Raw genomic sequence first — 19,976 nt, 5'->3', positions numbered from 1 at the left:
AAGAAGTAGACCCACATACTATTTGGTGCATCACCCTCTAGATTAGATTAGGTAGTTTTTATTACATGCATTCCTTCTCCCTTTTTCTCTCAAAGATTAGTTAGGTCCATCCTGATAGTAAAGGAAGTTGGCCTTCTCTAGAGACTCAATCTCAAGTTGTAAAGTCCCACACTTTTGAGATTATTTCCATGTTACATGAAGCTATCTGAGAAGTATTCCCCCAAACTAGGGTGCAAGTTTTTCTATCAATAGTTTTTGGGATGCCTGGTAGGATTCTCATATTAGAATATTTTATATCTATTAGTGTTAAAAGGGAAGAATTTCAAGTTGTGCTAAGAAGATAGTGTTTCTCTCAATATTCCCAACCTTCAAGAGGCTCTTTTCCATAGAGAACTTGATGACTCAATATCATCCAAATCTAGTTTATAGACCAATTTTTTTGTGATTCATGCCCAAAGATGAAACACGGGCATCTTCTAGAGGTAATTTCCAATACCAAGAGCTTTAATTTTCCAATCCTAGAAGAAGGAAGACTAGATTGTCTCTATCACCAGCTAGGACTATAGGAGAAATCCATACACCTGCAAGATCTATCTCCACTCCTCTTTTTGTTAGATCTCAACCTAGAGTAACATCTGCTTATATTAATAGATCACTTTCTTACATGGCTAGAGCTCATAATTTTTCCACCTTTAATGGTGGAAGTCTCCTATTTCTAAAGACATGATAGTCCACTATCAGGTCTTAAAGGTATACCTAAATTCACTAGTGAAACTTCCATCTCTCCCTTAGAACACATTCAAGAGATTGCAAATGTTTGCAATATCCATGGTATTATAAAGGATGATGTGGTTGTTAGACTCTTAGCTTCATCTTTAAAGGGGAAAGCCATACAATGGTACAAGGATCTACCACATGGCTCTATAATGGATTGGGATTGGTTAGAAGTAGGACTATGTAAACATTTTGAGGACAAAAGTGACTATTTGTCACTTTTAGAAAAGCTAACTACTATAAAAAGATCCCCTCATGAATGTATGACAGATTTCAACTATAGATTTCAAAAGACATGGGACAGAATACCTACTTTAGTGAAGCCTACCCTTGGTTATGCCTTCTTGCATTACCTTAGAGCCTTTAACAGTGATATTTCCACTATAATCCAAACCATGGGAGGATACATATTACCTGATGCTTATGAAATAGCAATAAAACATATAAAATGTCCTAATACAAGGATGAAAGTTATCTCCAAGACCCCCTATGCCCTTCTTCCTTGATATGCCAAGTCATCAACCAACAATAGCCCTATTCCCACACCTTCTATATCACTCCCCCTTGCTCTAGCCCCTCAAGATTCTACCTCTTCAAATGGAATTGATGAAATTAAAGAGATGATGTAGTATAATACAAAACATAGATAAGAGATTGCAAGGTCAAGAGAAGAAGCTAGTGGATAGTCTCTTGATGATGCGAAATTTTAGTAATAAAGTGGTGACTTTGGAGAGATAGCAAGCTCAAGTGAATAAGGCTCCTCAATTGCAATATCAAGCCCTTATGAATAGTAGGCCTCCAAACTAGAATCAAAATTATGTCCCCTATAATCAAAATAGAACTAATGGTCATGCTTCTACTACTAATACAAATTAGGATAGAACCTTGGTTCCCTAAAACAATTTTGCTCAAGAGAAATATGTTTTCCCTTCTTGCAACTATTTCTATGCCCTTTGCATGTGCTAGAAGGAATAATATTTACCCAAGAGCCTATGGTAGGGAAACCATATAGTGTTAGTCAGCCTACTAATGTTTCTTATTTACAGCACCAAAATGATTTTTCTTTTATGAACCATCAACCAAAGGAACATTGTCATGCTAGTCATGATGATATAGCTCACAATATCAAAAGTAAAAGGAGAGTTATTGAAGATGTTATGCCCTTGTCACCCAATAAAGCTTCAACTTCAAATGTTTTTCCTCATGTGCTAGTAATGAATGCCCGATCTAATGCTACTCATTAGCAGAAGCAAAACACAAGCAACAAGGACCTTGTTGAACCTTAGGTTACTCAGCCTCAGCCACCTACCCATGTAATTCCCAAAGCTTCAACCAAGGTAGTAAACACTCCTTTTAATGTGGTAGATCATATAAAAATGAATAATGTCAATATCTTGATGTGGGATGTTATTTCCACCATACCATTGGAAGAGAAATTTCTATAGAAGGAGTTGGAAAACATAGGGGCCAAGGATCAGCTACCTAGACAAGAGAATACAAAAAGCTTGGTGCAGCCAATAAAGGAAGGAGAAACAAGTGATTTTCCCCCCTTTTATGTTTCCTCGATTATAGGAGATAAACTAATCTATAATTATATGATAGATTCAAGGCTAGTAGTTTTGCAATGTCTAAAAGTGTGGTTGATCTCCTTGTATCAAGTATGAGGCCATGATTAGGGATGTCCTTCAGTTGGTTGGTAGCTTTGTCAAGACTATTGGGGTCCTAAGAAATATGGAGATGGCATTACATTCTTTTCCTAGTTGAATAATAATCCAATATATATCAATAGCAGAGGTAGAACCTTATTTTTCTATTTGTCTTTCTAGAAACTTCACTGCACAGATAGAGGGTCATATTGCAGCAAATTGGTCATGTATGTTCTTTAGGACAAGATATGGGAAAAGAGCTTCCCTAAGGATAGAACCTTTAGCTCTTAACTACAGAGATACTTATACTCCAAGCCCTATAAACATGAATTGTACAATTAGGGAGGAGGAGGAAGTGTACACATTCCATGAGCCTACTACTTCATAACAAAGGTCCCAAATTTTCTTTTGGATAAATGGGCTACTACCTATCAGTTTGATCCAACACAAGAAGCTGGAGAAATAGTTCTTAGAACCTATTGTATATTTGAAGAAGGTGTTCCTATCCTTTAATCTCATGAAAGCAAAAGAAGATACAAATGGATTGTAGGAGTTGTTCTTTGATGGTTCAAGAAATAAAAATAGTTCAGAGGCTAGTGTTATGTTGATCTCTCCTAAATTGGAGAAGTATTATTTTTCTTATAGGCTCCAATTTAGTTGTACAAATAATGTAGCATAATATGAAGCCTTGATCCAAGATCTCCAACTAGCACAAAAGAAAGGTGCTAAACTCTTAAAGGTATATGGGGATAGTGAGTTGATTATAAATCAAGTTAGGAACCAAACTATCACAAATAAAAACCTCCTCAAGTCATAAAAACATAGAGTATGAGATCTGCTTCAAGGAATTTAGGAATTCAATATTTAGAGTGTTCAAAGGAACAAGAACAAACATGTTGATAGGTTTGTAACCATTGATGCCTAGTATAGCATACTAGAGCTTGTTATTGATGATAAGGAGAAAAAAATCAAAATTGTTATAAGACTTGTTGTTCTTGATAATTGCACAATTTGGTAGGTGTTTGATTATGATGCGCAAATTATAAATTTCTTGCAAAGTGAGGCAGAATTCTCTGCTAAAACTTAATCCAAGATCCAAAGAATCTAAACTCTAACAAATTACCTAAGGGTCTCATTATCTTGAAGCATATTTTCAATTCTGATGATCAAGTAAAGTGCAAGGGTTCAAATCTAACTGCAAGTAAGGATGACTACACACCCATCACTATTGCTAATGGAAAGAATCTCAACTTAGGAAAGGTATGTACTAAAGCTAAATAAGAAGTTTTCATTAAGTTATGTCAATAATTTAATGATGTCATTGCATAGACATATGAAGACTTAACAGGTTTTGACCCAGGCTTATTTCAATATACTATAGATTTGAGCCAAGATGCCAAACCTATTAGGTAGAAACAAAGGCTAGTTAATCTTAAGACTGAGCCATTAATGAAAAAAAAGGGTTGTCAAAACTCATAGAGGCTAAAATCATTTTTCCTGTCAAACATTCCTCATGTGTAGCTAATCTTGTCCTTATTAGGAAAAGGAGTGGAGAAATTAGGCTTTGTGTAGACTTTAGAGACCTTAATAGGGCTTCTCTTAAAGACCATCACCCTCTTCCTTCTATGGAATAGATCCTATCCAAGGTTAGTGGTTTAGAAAGATTTTATTTCTTAGATGGTTTTTTAGGCTATAATCAAGTACTTGTCCAAGAGTCAAACTAACATAAGACAACCTTTACCACTAAATGAAATACCAATGCCTATTGTAAGATGCCATTTGGACTAATTAAGGTAGGTGCCACATTTTAGAAGGAAATGGAGATGGCTTTCAAAGGTGTGATGGAGAAATTTTTTTTAGGGCCCGTTTGGTGACAAGCATTGGAATAGAAAATTAGAATAGAAAATAGGAATGAGAGTCAGAGTAGGGAATGGGAATGGAAAATGAAAATCCCATTCCTATTTGGTTCACCTAAAATCTTTTGAGAATTTTTTTGAAAATCCTTCTATTTATTCTAGGGAAATCAATATTTTTAGGGCTTTTCTACTGCTGTTGTATGAAGCTCCTCCATAGATTTTTTGTTGTTGTTGCTCCAATGCCGCTGTCCTGATCTTCTTACCCTCAAACATTATCACAGGGATTGTGACAATCTCAACATTGTCTCATCTGAATTTGAGTGTCCTCTACATTGCCACATTTGAATTTATATATAGGTCTCCCTCTTATCAGTGCAAATAGGCCAAATGAAATTCCTATGATGCCCACGCACAGGCAAAAGACTAAAAAGTGAGGGCTGAAAGATCTCTATTGCAACTATGATTTATGTTTTCCACAATAGGAGAAATTTGGTGAATGTTTTAAATGTTGGAAGAGTTTGATTCAGTTCATTTGGTGAATGTTGGAAGAGTTTGATTCATTCCCAAGCTTTCTTTTGATTGTTGAAAATCATGTTCTGAAAGTGATGAAGAATCCATTCTGTGTTGATGAAAGTGATGAAGAGTCCTCTAGCCAAATCCTATTCTCCATTCCAATAACTAATATTTTTGGGAATGGACTTATGCTTATTTTGGGCTAAAATGAGAATACGTAATCGTATTCTCCATTCCCATTCTAAACACCAAACAAAGAATTCAAAAATATATTCTAATTCTCAATGACCATTCCCATCATATTCCAACAACCAAAAGGGCCCTTAGTGTATCTTGATGACATAACTATCTTTTCCAAACATGTAGCAGATCACTTTGATCATTTAAGGTAAGCATTTGTTAGATGCAGAGAATATGATGTGTCCTTAAATCCCAAGAACTGTGTGTTTTCCACTATGCAAGGGAAGCTTCTAGGTTACATTATGTCAAGGGATGGGTTAACAATATATCTAAAGAGAGTAGAAGCAATTCTTGCTCTCCTACTTTCCACTCATAAGAAGGGGTTGCAAAGTTTCCTTGGTAGGATTAATTTTGTAAAAAAAAATAATTCCAAACCTTGTTGTCATGATCAAACCTCTTATTGCCATGTTAAAAAAGAGTTTGACCTTCACCTAGACTAAGAAGGGGAAGGCTAATTTTAAAGAAATCAAAAAATCAATTGTCTTAGCCCCCACTCTTGTTAACCCCAATTTTGACAGTGATTTCAACCTTTACTCCTTTGGAGGAGAATCAAGTATATCAACAATTTTGACACAATTGAATGATGAGAATTTGGAATAGCCCATTTCTTTTTTAGTGAGGGGCTCAATGATTATGAGGATAGATATGGTTATGTAGATAAGAAAGTCCTTGCTATTGTAAGAGCTCTCAAAAAATTTAGGCATCTCTTATCTCATAACAAAATTCAACTTTTAATTCCACATACAGGTCTAAAGGACTTCCTCTTGAACAAAGATATTAGTGAGAAAAGGGGTGGATGGATTACTAAGGTCATGGAATATGACATTGATATCAAGATCACCAAATTGATAAGAGGTAGAGGAATTTATGAGTAGATGGCTTCATCTTTTGAGATACTTGAGGAAGATACCCTCTTGATTCAATGTGAGAAACTAGCAGGTAATGAGGGTTAGTTTGATTGGTTGTAGGAAATGACAACCTTCTTGCTAGAAGGAAGATATCCCCAAGGCTTAGAGAGAATAAAGAGGAGATAATTTAGATTATAATATATTCCCTATGTCTTGGTGGATGGAATATTATTTAGGAAATATTCTAATGGATTCCTATTAAGATGTGTCTAGACTGATCATGTCAGTAGATTTTTGAAAGATTTTCATAATGGTCCTATTGGTGGCAATTTCTTAGCCAAAGTTACTACTAGAAAGATAATGAGGGTTGGCTATTATTGGCCAACCTTGTTTAATGACTATTATAAGTGGGTAAGGAAATGTGAGAAATGTCCTTTCTTCTCTGGGAAGCAAAGATTGGTTGCCCTTCCCCTCCATCCCATTTAGGTTGACCAACTTTTTACTCAATGGGGTTTGAATTTTATTGGTCTAATAAACCCATCCTCTAGTGTTCATCACAAGTGGATCCTAGTAGCCACAAATTATTTCACAAGATGGATAAAAGTAGTGGCTCTCAAGGATGCAAAAGAGGCTTCTATGGTTGATTTCCTTAGTGGAATTGTAACTAGATTTTGTGTCCCTTCCACAATTATATCTGACAATGCCAAACATTTTATTAGAGCTAATATCTACTCTTAGGCTCTAGAACATGGAATATATCTAAGAATCTCCTCAATTATTATCCCCAAAGTAATGGCTTGGGTAAATCCTTTAACAAGAACCTCATTAGAGACATGAAGAGGAAAATTGAAGATAATAAGACATGTTGGCATGCCCAATTAAAGATAGCCCTTTGGCCTAATAGAATTACACATAAGAGGGTCATTGGGAACTCTCCATTCATGTTAGTATATGGAAAGGAAGCCAAGTTTCCTATCTCATTAGAGTTCCTCTATCTTGAGTTAGCTCATCAATTGGAGCTAGAAGAATATGACTCTATGAAAATGAGGTTGGTAGAACTAATTGGGTTAGTTGAAAAGAGGAAACAAGCTATGTAAACGTTGGAAACACATCAAGAGTAGATGAAAAGGTCTTTTGAAAAGAAGGCCGAGGCTAGGGCTTTGGATCATATTCTTAAGTGGGATTAAAATAGGGAAAATCTATGCAAGCACTCAAAATTTTATGTGTTATGGAGTGGACCCTATGTGATCACTAGTTCCAAACAGGAAAATGCCTTTCAATCATCTAGACCCAATGGTGATATCCTACCAATCCCAATAAATGGAATCTATCTCAAGCTCTACTTCTAAAGAGGGTTAGAAATTTTCATGTATATAGTTAGAGTTAGTTTACTTTAAGTTCTTTCCTATTTTTCAAGAAGTGTCAGGTACATGTTGTCTCTTTGTGAGATAGTCAAGTTTCAAAATTTTGAAATCTTACTAAAGTTGTAGAGGCTTTTTTCCTAAGTTTTGTAGTATAGAGAGTAGTTATGAGGTTCATTGGGCATGTCCTTATGTGATTTTAGGATTTTTATAGGAAGGTTTTCATGTTTTTTGACTCTAGAGCCCAATGGATGCTTTATGTTGTTGGTCAATACATAGCAGGCTAGCGTCCCCTCTAAGTTGCTAAGATTGTTAGCTATTTTTCCCTCCTACCAAAATTTATATTTCATATTTGGAAAAATATCTAACATTCATTCAAATATTGAAAATTAAAATATTAGGGCACAAAAATAAATCTTTCAAGACCTTAGGTTATATATTTTCCTACATTTTTTGTATTTAAATATTCCTTTGTGGGCCTATGTTTTATCCATCATTAGATTGAAAGGATCAAGGATTGTTGCTTTCTAACCTTCTCAAGATGAGAGGATTATAAATTATGTGATAAAATGAAAAATTGACACATAGCATGGTGGACCCTCTTTCCTTAGTTCTAGCAAAGTGCATCGTACATCTTTCTAGCCATTGATCTTACCAAGATTAATGGTCCTTGCTATGTCACTATGGAAAGCTATAAGTACATTAATTTATGGGGAATAGAGAGCACTTTCCACATAGATTTTGCATCATGTTTTCCTTATGGGCCATGGGTGAGGTGGATCAATGTCAGATAGGTTGGTGTATAGACAAGTTCTAATTGGTTTAGGATTTGGCATAATTAGTAAATGTTGCATGTTTCTATGCTATCAAATGGAAGTAGATTAGCATCTCCCATATGTTGATGGAAAAATGATCAATCTTTAGTTATAGTGTCATAGTGAGGTTCTACCACATGTCTAGGTGGTCCCATTTTCTTCAATTCCTATTTATCATGAGATTGCAAGGGTGAAAAGTCAGAGGTATAGTGCCACAACTAATTTTTTGTGCTATGATCTTATGATTTGGTGTAAGATCATGAAGCTAATTCTACAAGCTATTGATGTTACAATATTTAGATATCATAGGGTTGTAGAATTGTATGATCATCCACCAAGGGGGATCGTAAGATCATGAACTATAAAGGATACCTACCTAATGTTACAAAGTGATGGTCATCGAGAGATTGTAAAAGTGGATTTGGATATTTCTAAGGCTACAATAAGGAAAGATAACCATCATCATGTGGCCATAAATCAATGATGGTTGTTGGGGTAATTTCCAAGGTTATAGGATGGTCTATTAACCACAATCATAATATTATAGAGGTCAGCATTCAAAGACTCCATGAGGTGGTGAAAAGATATAAAACCATTGGTACACATGGCTCATCTTGGTTGGATGACTCAATTGACCTACTGATTTTTCTGATTTGTCATGCCAAAAAGGAAGAAGTAATGGCTTTCTTGCATGATTTGATCTCCATGATCAATTCCAACCACTCCAAATTTATGGTCATGCTAAAAAGATGTGAAAGACATGTTGTTTACCTCCTAGTTATCCATTTTTAGGGGATTTTTGCATTAATGGAATCATTTCATATCAAGATCATGAATCTTTTAGTTAGGGTTGATGATTTCCATGACTCTGAAGGTGTACCAAATCCAATCTATCACCCAAATTTCATCCAATTATCATCTAACCATCTTAATGCATGAATGAAATTGTGAAACAATTAGGAGTTATGCTTGAATTATAAAAGTGAGTTTTGTTGTTTTCTCAAGGGCTCTCTCTTTTCTAATTTTTGGATCTTGTCTTTAATTTTTCCTATGCTCAATAGAGATCTTCTCTAATTTATCCCTTCTCTATTAGCCAAGTGTGTGCACATTCCTATGGCCTCACTTGCTAAATGTATTTGACAATCAAAATATCGTATGATCATGTTTATACTTGGTGACTAATTAGATCAAGTGAATCCATTGTATTCCTTCTCTAATTGTGTTATTTTTGGCTAATTTATGATATAGATATTGAAAAGGTGTAGATAATGGTATATTTTGAGAAATCTATTAAGTTTCAGTGCATTCATTGGAAAACAAGTAGACCCACATACTATTTGGTGCATCATCCTCTAGATTAGATTAGGTAGTTTTTATTACATGCATGCCTTCTCTCTTTTTCTCTCAAAGATCAGTTAGGTGTATCATAATAGTAAAGGAAGTCATCCTTCTCTAGAGACTCGATCTCAAGTTGCAAAGTTGCACACTTTTGAGATAGATTCCATGTTACATGAAGCTACCTGAGAAGTATTCCCTCAAAATAGGGTGCAAGCTTTTTTTTCAACAAAATGCATGAAAAAAACTTCCTAAAGCATGGGGAAGAATATGAATGAGATGAGGATAGAAGTAGCAGCAGAGTACTACTTGGTATTCTTGGAATTCAGATGTTTTTCATCTATGTTTCCATCAATGCCAAAGGGGAAGATTCTTAGCATGGATTATGATGTTACTACATTGAGAGGAGTATCCTGAGGATTAGAGAGTATTGATATGTTGCATTCATGATTGCTTTTGTCATTGATGTCAACATAGAATTATTTTTGTAAAGACTAGCAGAGTAGTAGATAGAGATCTTAATGATATGAACAATGGTTTGATTGTCTGGTCATGTGTAGTTATGGATATGTATATCCCAGTGTCTTGATGATGTGATTAAGTGTGTAGATTCTAAGTCGATGGCATACAAAAGTTGCATCTAATTTATAGAGAACAGTTCAGAGATAAAGTATTGGAAAGTAGTTTTTGATGATTATTGTTTATCTTACATCCTAGATGTAATGAAGTGATGCATAGTCTGGTAGTGAAAAAGGATAGTTAGGTGATGATGTCAATGAGTGTGCAAGCCCTAGTATCACACATGTGAAGTTTTGTATAAACTATGACCCAATAGTGCTATTGTAATTAAATTAATTATCTTATTTTAATTAATTGAGAAAGCCTCAAGGATGACTCAAGGAATTATTATGAAGATATGGTATAAAGGAAAGATGTTTTCCTTGATTGTGAAAGTGTATGGAATATGATTGAGATCATTGTTGAAGTGAAAATTGTGAAAAGAAGTAGAGTGTTTACTGAATGCATATAAGAAATCTAAGGGATTATTGGATGTGTAGTTTGAGATCTGGTTATAATATCTAAAGGAGTAGAAAACCAGTTGATCAGACAAAGACAAAGGAAGGAAGTACAATTAAATTCTATTATTCTACAAGGAATAATACAAAGATCATTTACATGGTGGGTTCAAAAATAATCACCAGTATAAATAATATTTAAAATTAAAAAAATTGAGAGATTTACCAAAAGAAATAATTTTTTTTTTCAAAATAATGAAAGATTCACCAATATTTTATATTTTTTCTTGAAGGAGGGTTTCTTAAAGTTTACCTTGATTGGGTTCATAGCCATACCATAATTCAAAAGGTGTTTGATTTGAATCCTCCATCCACTAAACTTGGTTCAAGGTATGAACTACAATGTTGATTGCTTCTTTCCATTATTTGATAACAACATTCTTCTTTATCATCAGGGTCCTTGCACAATCCATGATTGATCTATTCCTTCTTTTAGAAATATCATTCTACTAAGGTGTACCAGGTGCATATACTTGTCTTTTGATTCCTCTCTCATTGCATAATTTATTCAATTAATTAGAACTAAATTCTTCTCCTTTGTTTGATCTTAAACATTTATGTTTCTTTCTTATTTCCTTCTCAACTCTAGCCAGATGCCATTTGAACTTTTGAAAAGATTATAATTTATCCTTTAAATAAAAAATCTCCATCATCTTAGAATAATTATCAACAAACAAAATAAAATACTTATCTCTAGTATAGCTTTGTATGCCAATAGGTCCACAAAGGTCTGTATGAACTAGCTTCAAAACTTTTTCAAAATGATAGTTTTTTTCTTTTAAAATTTGTCTTTCCCATCTTTCCAATTTGATATTTCTTCCACATACCCATATTAGATTTCTTTAGGCTTGGAATGCCTCTAACCTTTTTTTCCCTTCTTATGTTTACTTGGTTATCAAAGTTCACATGACATAACCTCTTATGCCATAACCAACTTTCTTCTACTTGAGATATGAAGCATGAACTTTCATCTAGATCTAGGTAGAATAGATTACCTTTATTTTTCTTGCTAGTCCCAACCAAATTTCCTTTTGGCATTTCCATTCATGAATTCTACCTTATATCCAATGTTATTCAATTGGGCCACACTAAGTAGATTATGCTTCATTCCTTCAACCCAATAAGCATTATCACATCTGAGATTATTGGTTAGTAAAATACAACCTTTTCCTTTCATATAACATGGTTCATCATGGCCAAATATAATACTTCCACTACCATAGTGTACCAAGTTCTCAAACTTAGATTTTTCACTAGTCATGTGGTGAGAACAACCACTATCAATAAGCTATGTATCATTCTTAGTAACATGTGAGATAAGGGTCATCTTATCATTCTCATCATCTAATTCATCTTTAACAACAATGTATACCATCTCATATTCTTCACTACTATCATAATCTTTAGCATTGTAGAAAGATTTCTTACATTTGTCCTTGTAGCTTTTGAAATCCTTCTTGCCTTTGTACTTTTCATGTTTATTTTCTTTTCCTTCTCTATTTGGACACCTTGTAACAAATGTGACCAACTTTTTCTCAAGAAAAGTAGATCAAAGGAATTTTTCCTTTGTACTTTCCTTTTTCCCTTGGGAAATATTCTTGCAAGTAATGATTCAATGACTTCAAGATCATCATCAGAACCATCTTCCTCTTCACTATCAAAATTCTTGCTTCTAATCTTTGCAACTTTCTTCTTGAGTGATAGCTTGGCTTGGAATGTAGACTCAAGGTTAGGAGTTAGGAACATAATTATCAAAATTATCTAACTCAAATGCAGTCAACCTTCCCACTAGTTCATCCAAGATTATATCATTTGTAGGATCACATCTCATTTCTTGAATAGAAGACACTCTGATTACATAGATTGGAAGAAGTATTCTTAGAACTTTTCATACTATTGTCTCATCTTCTATATTTCCTCTTGAGGCTCGGATTGCACACACATTGGCTTTGATTCTTTCACTATTTTGTGCAATGTTCTTATCTTCATCTAATCAAATTGACCTTTGAGACATTTTGCATTAGCTCTTCTCACATTATCACCAACTCCATAGATAGCTTTCAGTTTGATCAACATCTCGTAAGTAATACCACAGTCTTTGACTTTATCAAATTCAGCATAGTTAAGAGTTGAGGCAATATCAATCATCATAATGTTATGATCCTTATTTTCTATAATTTCTTCAATAGTCATAGTTCTAGTAGGTGCCATATACTTGGTGTCTAGTTACTTTAGGCCTAAGTCTCCAATTGTTGCCAAATGTCATCTAATGAGTCCTTGTCACTCCTTGAAGTTATCTCTGTTCAACTTAGGGATCTCCCTTATTTAAGACATCTTGATCTTTAGCTTAGGTCCTTGAAACATTATATGAAAGCACCAAAATCTATGATACAAATTGTTGGAAATGTAAGAGGAGTAACTAATAGGGGAGGGGTGAATCACTTACCAAAAAAAAAATCCTAGATCCCTTAAAATGTCAAATACAATACAAATTCAAACAATATTTTTGTAACTTAGTTACGACTGAAACACTTGGTTAACATAGTAACTCGATTTACACTAACAATCATTGTCACATGGTAAACACTTGGTTACTATTGAATATATGCACTATCACTAATTAACATTGAATATGCATATCTTATGATATTAAGTGTGGTTAAGCTTAATTAATTTAGTTGCAAAATCATAAAGAAAATAACATTAACACATATGACACCAAGATTTAATGTGGAAACCCAATTTGGGAAAAACCACCAATTACAACTAGTTATTATTGTTCACTCTTCTAAAGTGAGCCTTCTTAGGAACCAACCCTGTTAAAGTTTACAAAACACATTGTTAGGTGTGACCCTCTTAGGAGTGGCCTTGTTAGAGGTCTTTAGACACTTCAATCTACAAATGCCACCTTGTAAGAGGATTTCATAAATAGTTGATAAGCTAACTTTGTTAAGAGATTTGATTAACTACTACAATTATTAGAGAGTAACAATGATATGACTTGATTGTTGATGCAAACTATATTTGATGATTTTAGATCTTTGTTCTATATTGAATACTTTATCATCCTTGATCAAAATTTTCTTTGCAATTTAGTCAATTTGCTTCCTTGCTTTATCTGTTCAATCCCATGTTTCTCCACACATTCTCAATTCAATCCTCAACTTGACCTTATACTTGTTTATTATACCTTGTCAAGTCAACTTGAATACAACTTCAAATAAATGAAATTCATCCCATGAGTTGGATAGAACTAATGAACAAAACTAATATAGGAAAATCCTTTTTTATCTGACCCAATTCAGTCAATATTAACTCAAAAATGATTTTCCTTCAGACTTCCTTTGGTAACTGATTGAGCTTGGTTGACACTAGCTCCATGCCAACTTTTCTTTGGCTATTAAGTGAACTTAGTAAACACTATTTTCCTACAAACTCCCTTTGGTTATTGAGTGAGCTTAGTTAATGCTCAGATGCTTGTCATACACTGCAACTTCCTTTGACTCCTTAGTGAGCTTGGTATATAGTGATTACTTGGTATATACTTGGAATTTGTGTAACATCAAAGGAAACACACAATTAAATGATTATATCCAACACACCAATGGCATTCAGGATTTCATCTAAGGCTAGGACTTTATTCAATCCAAACACCATGTTCTAAAGATATCTTTGAAATGTATTTAAGAGGCATAAAGTCACCCACCTTTTTTGGTATCTCTCCTTTCTCCTTCTTTGACATTGGGATGTGTCTGGTCATAGCTCTACCCACATAGAAATTCTTATGACTACTAAAATTCTCATTGAATTTGTCAATTTCAATTGGTAATTACATAGGTCCTCCCAAGTCAAAATCTTTGATGAATGTTTCTTTGGCTACCGCACAAAGTATACTTATGTCTCTTCTATGGAATGCTTTTTTGATTGGGTTGTATGATTTTATTAGTACCCTGACTAAATCAACATCTACAAAAACCTTAGGCACAATCAACTTCCCCAAATTCCTTGTTGAAGGTTTGGAAATAGGAACCTTTTCCACCCTATTTTTATAAAAGTAAAAAAATATATCATTTTTGTTCCTATTAGGTACCTTTGCATCTTTGCAAAAATAGTAGGGGTTTCTGAATGCATGGTCATTAGCAGATTGGATATTAGAGGAACCTAGTGAAATCTACAACCACTCATATGAAAAAGGACTAGGGCTTTTTTCCTTTCACTACAATTTCCTCAACTTGAACATGTGCAATTAAGTATCCTTCCTTTTGTACCATAGCTTTTAGTATCATAACAATTTAAAATTATGTATGCTATAATTTTCTATGTAACTTCAACTCTACTCTGAAACTTTAAATAATATGCAACTTGGTAATGGAAATTTCTTGTTCTTTCTACTTTTTATCTATTTTCTATAAATTGGAGCATGGCATTAATGGAATTAAAATAGAATTCTTGAAATCCTTGTAGTCCTTGAAAAGTTGTGTTTTCTTCACTTTTTATACTATTTGTGCCTCAATCTCATATCCCTTTTTCTAGCTCATATATGCACTTTTAGCCTCATTTTATCTCTTTAAAACTATGAGTATCGAAGTGGTGATTAAACCTCTATATCTACTTCTCAACGATTACTTGCTCTTCTTTGTTTATAGCCATGAACATGAAAAAAGGGGTATTCTAACTATTCCATAGCTTCTCCACCTAATCCTCTAACTACTGGGTTTACCATGGGATTGTACTTCAAGTCATTCTCTACTTTGCAACTCTATATTCATGTTTGCCATGTGGACCCATAAAGTAGTGAAGAATTTATTTAACTCTTTATTGCATCCTTGCAACTATCTATCATTCTACTTTTCTAACCATGGACATGTGTCAATAACCATCAAACTAACCTTATCATTGCATTATAATGTTGAAAGAAACTATCTAGCAATACCTTGCAAAGTGGCAAAATGCATTGAACTTGACTATCTTGTAGCTTCACAACCTTTTAGATTTTTATTTCTTTAACCATAATAACCTAGAAAAATGGATACTTGACATCTTAGCACAACATCACTTCTTGAAAGTCTAAGTGTGGCTTGATACTTGCAATGCTGTAAAACTTCTTATCTCCACATCGCTTCTTACACTCTTAACTATCACTTCAAGCCTATGAAATAGCAAAACCTTCTGAATTGACCACCTTGCAACTTCTCCATGGCTTATGACTTAACATCTTTATCATATGTGATGCTATGAAAACCATAACCACTAACCTCATCACCACTTTGCAACCACCAGACATTTAATACTTGTAAACCATGAGATGTTGTGATAATTGTCCTGATTGACTGCTACTTTTTTTCATAGCTTTGAGACCAAAGAATTTAACTCATGATCAAACCTTTTGATGGTGAAATGGCTATGTATTTCTAGTTTTCTACCTCAATCTTATATCATCTTTAACTATAGGCGATGAAGTGATAGCCTTAATCTTAATTTCCTAGGTTACCTTTTAGATCTTCGCAACTTAAGTATTTTTTAGTGAAGAATAAGTCATGATTGCTATCCTAACTCCACTTCATAACTTAAAACCTACTATCTTCTTTTCTTCTCATGATGTTTTGAAAACCCTTTTGAGTTAACTATCACCTTGTTCACAACTTCACAACTTATATCTTTAACCCACCTCTTAACCTCACAAACCTATGACATAAGGCTATATCCACTTCTTTATTGTAACCCTAGGTCAATATTAACTATCTGCAATGTAGAGATAGCTTAGAGCTCTAAATGCCATATTTTTGATTCATGTCATCAAAACTTAAAAATTCTTAAGCTAATCTAAAGCCATGACCTTGTGAGCCTTAGTTAATCTCCTCTTCATAGCTCTCACTTGAAAGTTAGCACTAATTCCTATGATGTCATGATGACCTTGTAGATGACTATTTCATGACTTCATAGTCTTCAAAATAATTAAAACTTATAATTTAGAGATGAAGTGGTCAAAACAATTTCACATCATTGTAACTTAAAATATGTTAAAGGCAAGACTCATAATATGAAAAATAACCAAAGGACTTAGGGATATAAAATCAAACATATAGCCAAAGTTTTAAAGCATCTCTATTTTATACTTGCACACCAATTATGAATAATTCATCAAAGCATAGGGTATGGTACTATTTCTAGGGTTTTTCTTGAGGATGATAACATTTTTAGAAACCCTAAGCAATTGAAACATAGTTTCTTCCTGATTTTCGTAAGATATCAAAAAAAATTAAACTAAGTGAAAAATTAGGCCATCACATCCTTCCTATGCATTGACATCCATATTATATTTACCAGCTTTAGTTTGTACTTTATTTCTTGGATGACATTTCAAACTATTAACTATCTTCATGTATAGATATATTTTAACCTGTTACTCCTACAGCTTGGCTATGGGTTCTATCTCTTTGAAACAACCTCTTGCTTCCCTTTTCCCCTAGATCATCTCACTAAAATACAAAGTTGAGTTACATTTTAGTAAATATTAATTATAATAAAAACTATTCAATTCCTAAGTGACAATTTTTAATATAATGTAGACATTGTTTGAAGGTAATTTTTTTCAAGAAAGAATTTGAATCACAATTTTATGATCCAACCATTCAAATGTAGAGTTTTCATTAATATACTTCATCAGGCTTGTACTAGCTATAGATTATAAAACCTAATACAAGATAGTGATATACTATAATTTTAATCCAATCTATTTTGATAAATCATTGACATTTTATGTTATTTGACATGTGTTGGCTCCTAATTTGATAAGATTTTAAATACCTTTTGAGAATGTAGTAAATACCTAGGAATTAGCTAAGTAACATGACATATATTCCCATGCAATCCAATAGGACCAACTAACAAGACTTTACAATCTTCTTCACTTTGAATTCTACAAGATTTAGGCAAGTATACTGTAGAATTTATTTTTTTGGATTATGGTTAAAATAGGTTTTGAGGGGACCCAAAATCTCATACAAAAACCAAAAAACAAGATAAATGAGATAAAAGTAGAACCAAGTTTTACAAGGACCTAGAATCTACAAGTATGACATCAAGAAAAATAGACACATTTTACAAGGACCTAAAACCTAAATATTCAAATATATAATAAAGAAAGATGGAAAATAAAATTGTAGAACATCTAGCAAAAAGAGCCAAAACCAAAAACCCCAACAAGAAATCAAAACGTACACAAAAAATGAGAAAACTTACACCAACTCCTTCATAGCCTTAGCCAATTCTTTACCAATATTAACAACTCTAGAAGGAGGTCCTCTATAGTCAAACTAGGAGAAGCTTCAATAGCCCTTTTCATGCTCTACCTTGTCCTCTTTCTTGGGACACCAATCAACTGGGAAACTATACGGGAGATGATTTCTTCATTCCTTCTCATTCCAATACTCTCTACCACAACACATAGACTATAGATAACGAGGTCCATTTATTGTCCACTATCTTCAACCCTACTTCATAGGCCATGAATTTTTTTTGGGATATTCCCAACTTTACTTTCCAGCTCAATTCTTTTGGTTTTTTTATTTTCCAAGGTGTCTTATAAGTCCCTTATATTTTTCTTCAGGGAGATGATCTTGTTGTAAAGCCAAGAATCATCCTAAAGAGAGGCATCTACCCTCAATTTATCTTTATGGAGGAAGAAAAAAATCTTCCACTAGTCTTCACCTCCTGATTATCCCCATCAATAGTGTTGTCCTCAAGATAGTCAATTTCTTCCTAGGAATCATTGGTCACTAACTATCTCTCCCCATCAAGGGTCTATTTCTCATCTTCAAAATTTTGATTGGCATTGTTAATTTTTGTGTCAAGAGTAATATGAGGAGAATTCATAATTTTTTTTTCAGATATGGTGACCAAATTAATTCCCTTCTCATGGACATATTTAGGGGTCAATAGTTTCTTGTTTACATTGTTTTCTTTTTCCGTAGAGGGGTTCAAAGAGATAGTTTGTTCCTTTGTCCTTGATTGAGAACTCACATTACTTCTAGTGCCACCATATTTAACCAAGGGATCACCCTAATTAGCAAAATACTCTTCATTATTTGAGCTTTAATCCCCACCCTCCATCTACCTCTCCTCATCATCATCCTTTCCTTTCTCCAAATAACCTTTGTCATCCTCTAGGGCTTCTTCAAATCTAGCCTCCATCTTTCTTCTCTTACCTCTACCTTCCTTCTTACTCTTCTTAATTTTCTTCTTCTTCATAGAATCCTCATCACATTTCAAGTGATTGTTTGACTTAGTTTCCATACCCTCTTTTCTTATCTCCTTAATCTTCACATTATGAGTCTTTATTTTTTTTTGCATTGGTATTATCTAGAGTGCCCTTCCTTGAATTTTTATTTCTTTTCCCAACTGAAGGAGACGGCTTCACATCCTTCCCCTTACAATATTCTTCAATTAATAAAATTAGTCCTTCATGAAGAACTAGCATACTCCCTTTTTTCTATGAGCCTTAAGACTATTTAATAAGGAATGCTTTAGATAAAAGGGAAAAGAAACCCTATCATTATGTCTAAATTAATTCAAAATCATAAAGTAGAAATTATTCACACGTTTTGATTGCCCATCTAGAATGAAGTATTCATGAATGCAAGTTAACATCTTGCTAAATTTCTTAATCTAGTTGTGATAAAAAAAAAAATCCCCTTCCATTACCCATTTCTTTTCTTCTTTAGGGGTTTTTAGGAATTTCTTAAGTGCAACATTCAAAAAAAATCTCTCTTTTCTAAAGTTAATTCCTCCCATTGGAAGCCCAATCATTTCATCTATGAACTCCTTGGACAAAGAAATAGTAACCCCATACAAAGACACTTTCTCCCTTGACCAATTCTTAAATATCTCCTCAATGATGTGAGGTTTAAAGCCATGTAATTTCTTGAGGTAAATAGAAATCTTAGCTTTTTGAAGAACTTCCCATACATAGCCTTCTCCTTCCAATTTTTGTAATTTGTAGGCTCCTACTTTTCTGGCTCACTACCCATATTTTTCCACAAAAGAAGAAAGGGACCTCTGCAAAATACCATACTCCACAAAAAAGGACTCTTTCCAAAAATACCCAAAATACATGCCAAGAAAAGAGGGAAATTATGAGAAAGTACGCCCTTGAATAACTCATAAACACATTATTAATTCCATTACAACATTTTCTTAAAACAAAATAATTAATGAATCCTTTCTTTCATTGCATTTATCACATCAAAATGAGTAAGAGCCTTCAAATCAACTTCATTACATAGGCCATCTGACCATGTCAATGACCTATCCATACCAATAGCTTTGTTGGAAATCTAGTCAACAAACCTAGAACTTATTATTATTTCTCTTTATGAAAATATTCACCATACATTCATATATAGAATACATTTTCCTTTGATTCTTCTAATTTAGATACCAAATGAAGGATGCAAAATAGTTATTTCCTCATACCTTACACCTCTCCAAATCAAGCATAGGCTAACTTTCTA

This window comes from Cupressus sempervirens, chromosome 11, assembly GCF_028749045.1.
Source record: "Cupressus sempervirens isolate cs-2001-9-10 chromosome 11, ASM2874904v1, whole genome shotgun sequence".
In the NCBI taxonomy this organism is placed as follows: domain Eukaryota; kingdom Viridiplantae; phylum Streptophyta; class Pinopsida; order Cupressales; family Cupressaceae; genus Cupressus; species Cupressus sempervirens.
This window is presented reverse-complemented; position numbering follows the sequence as displayed.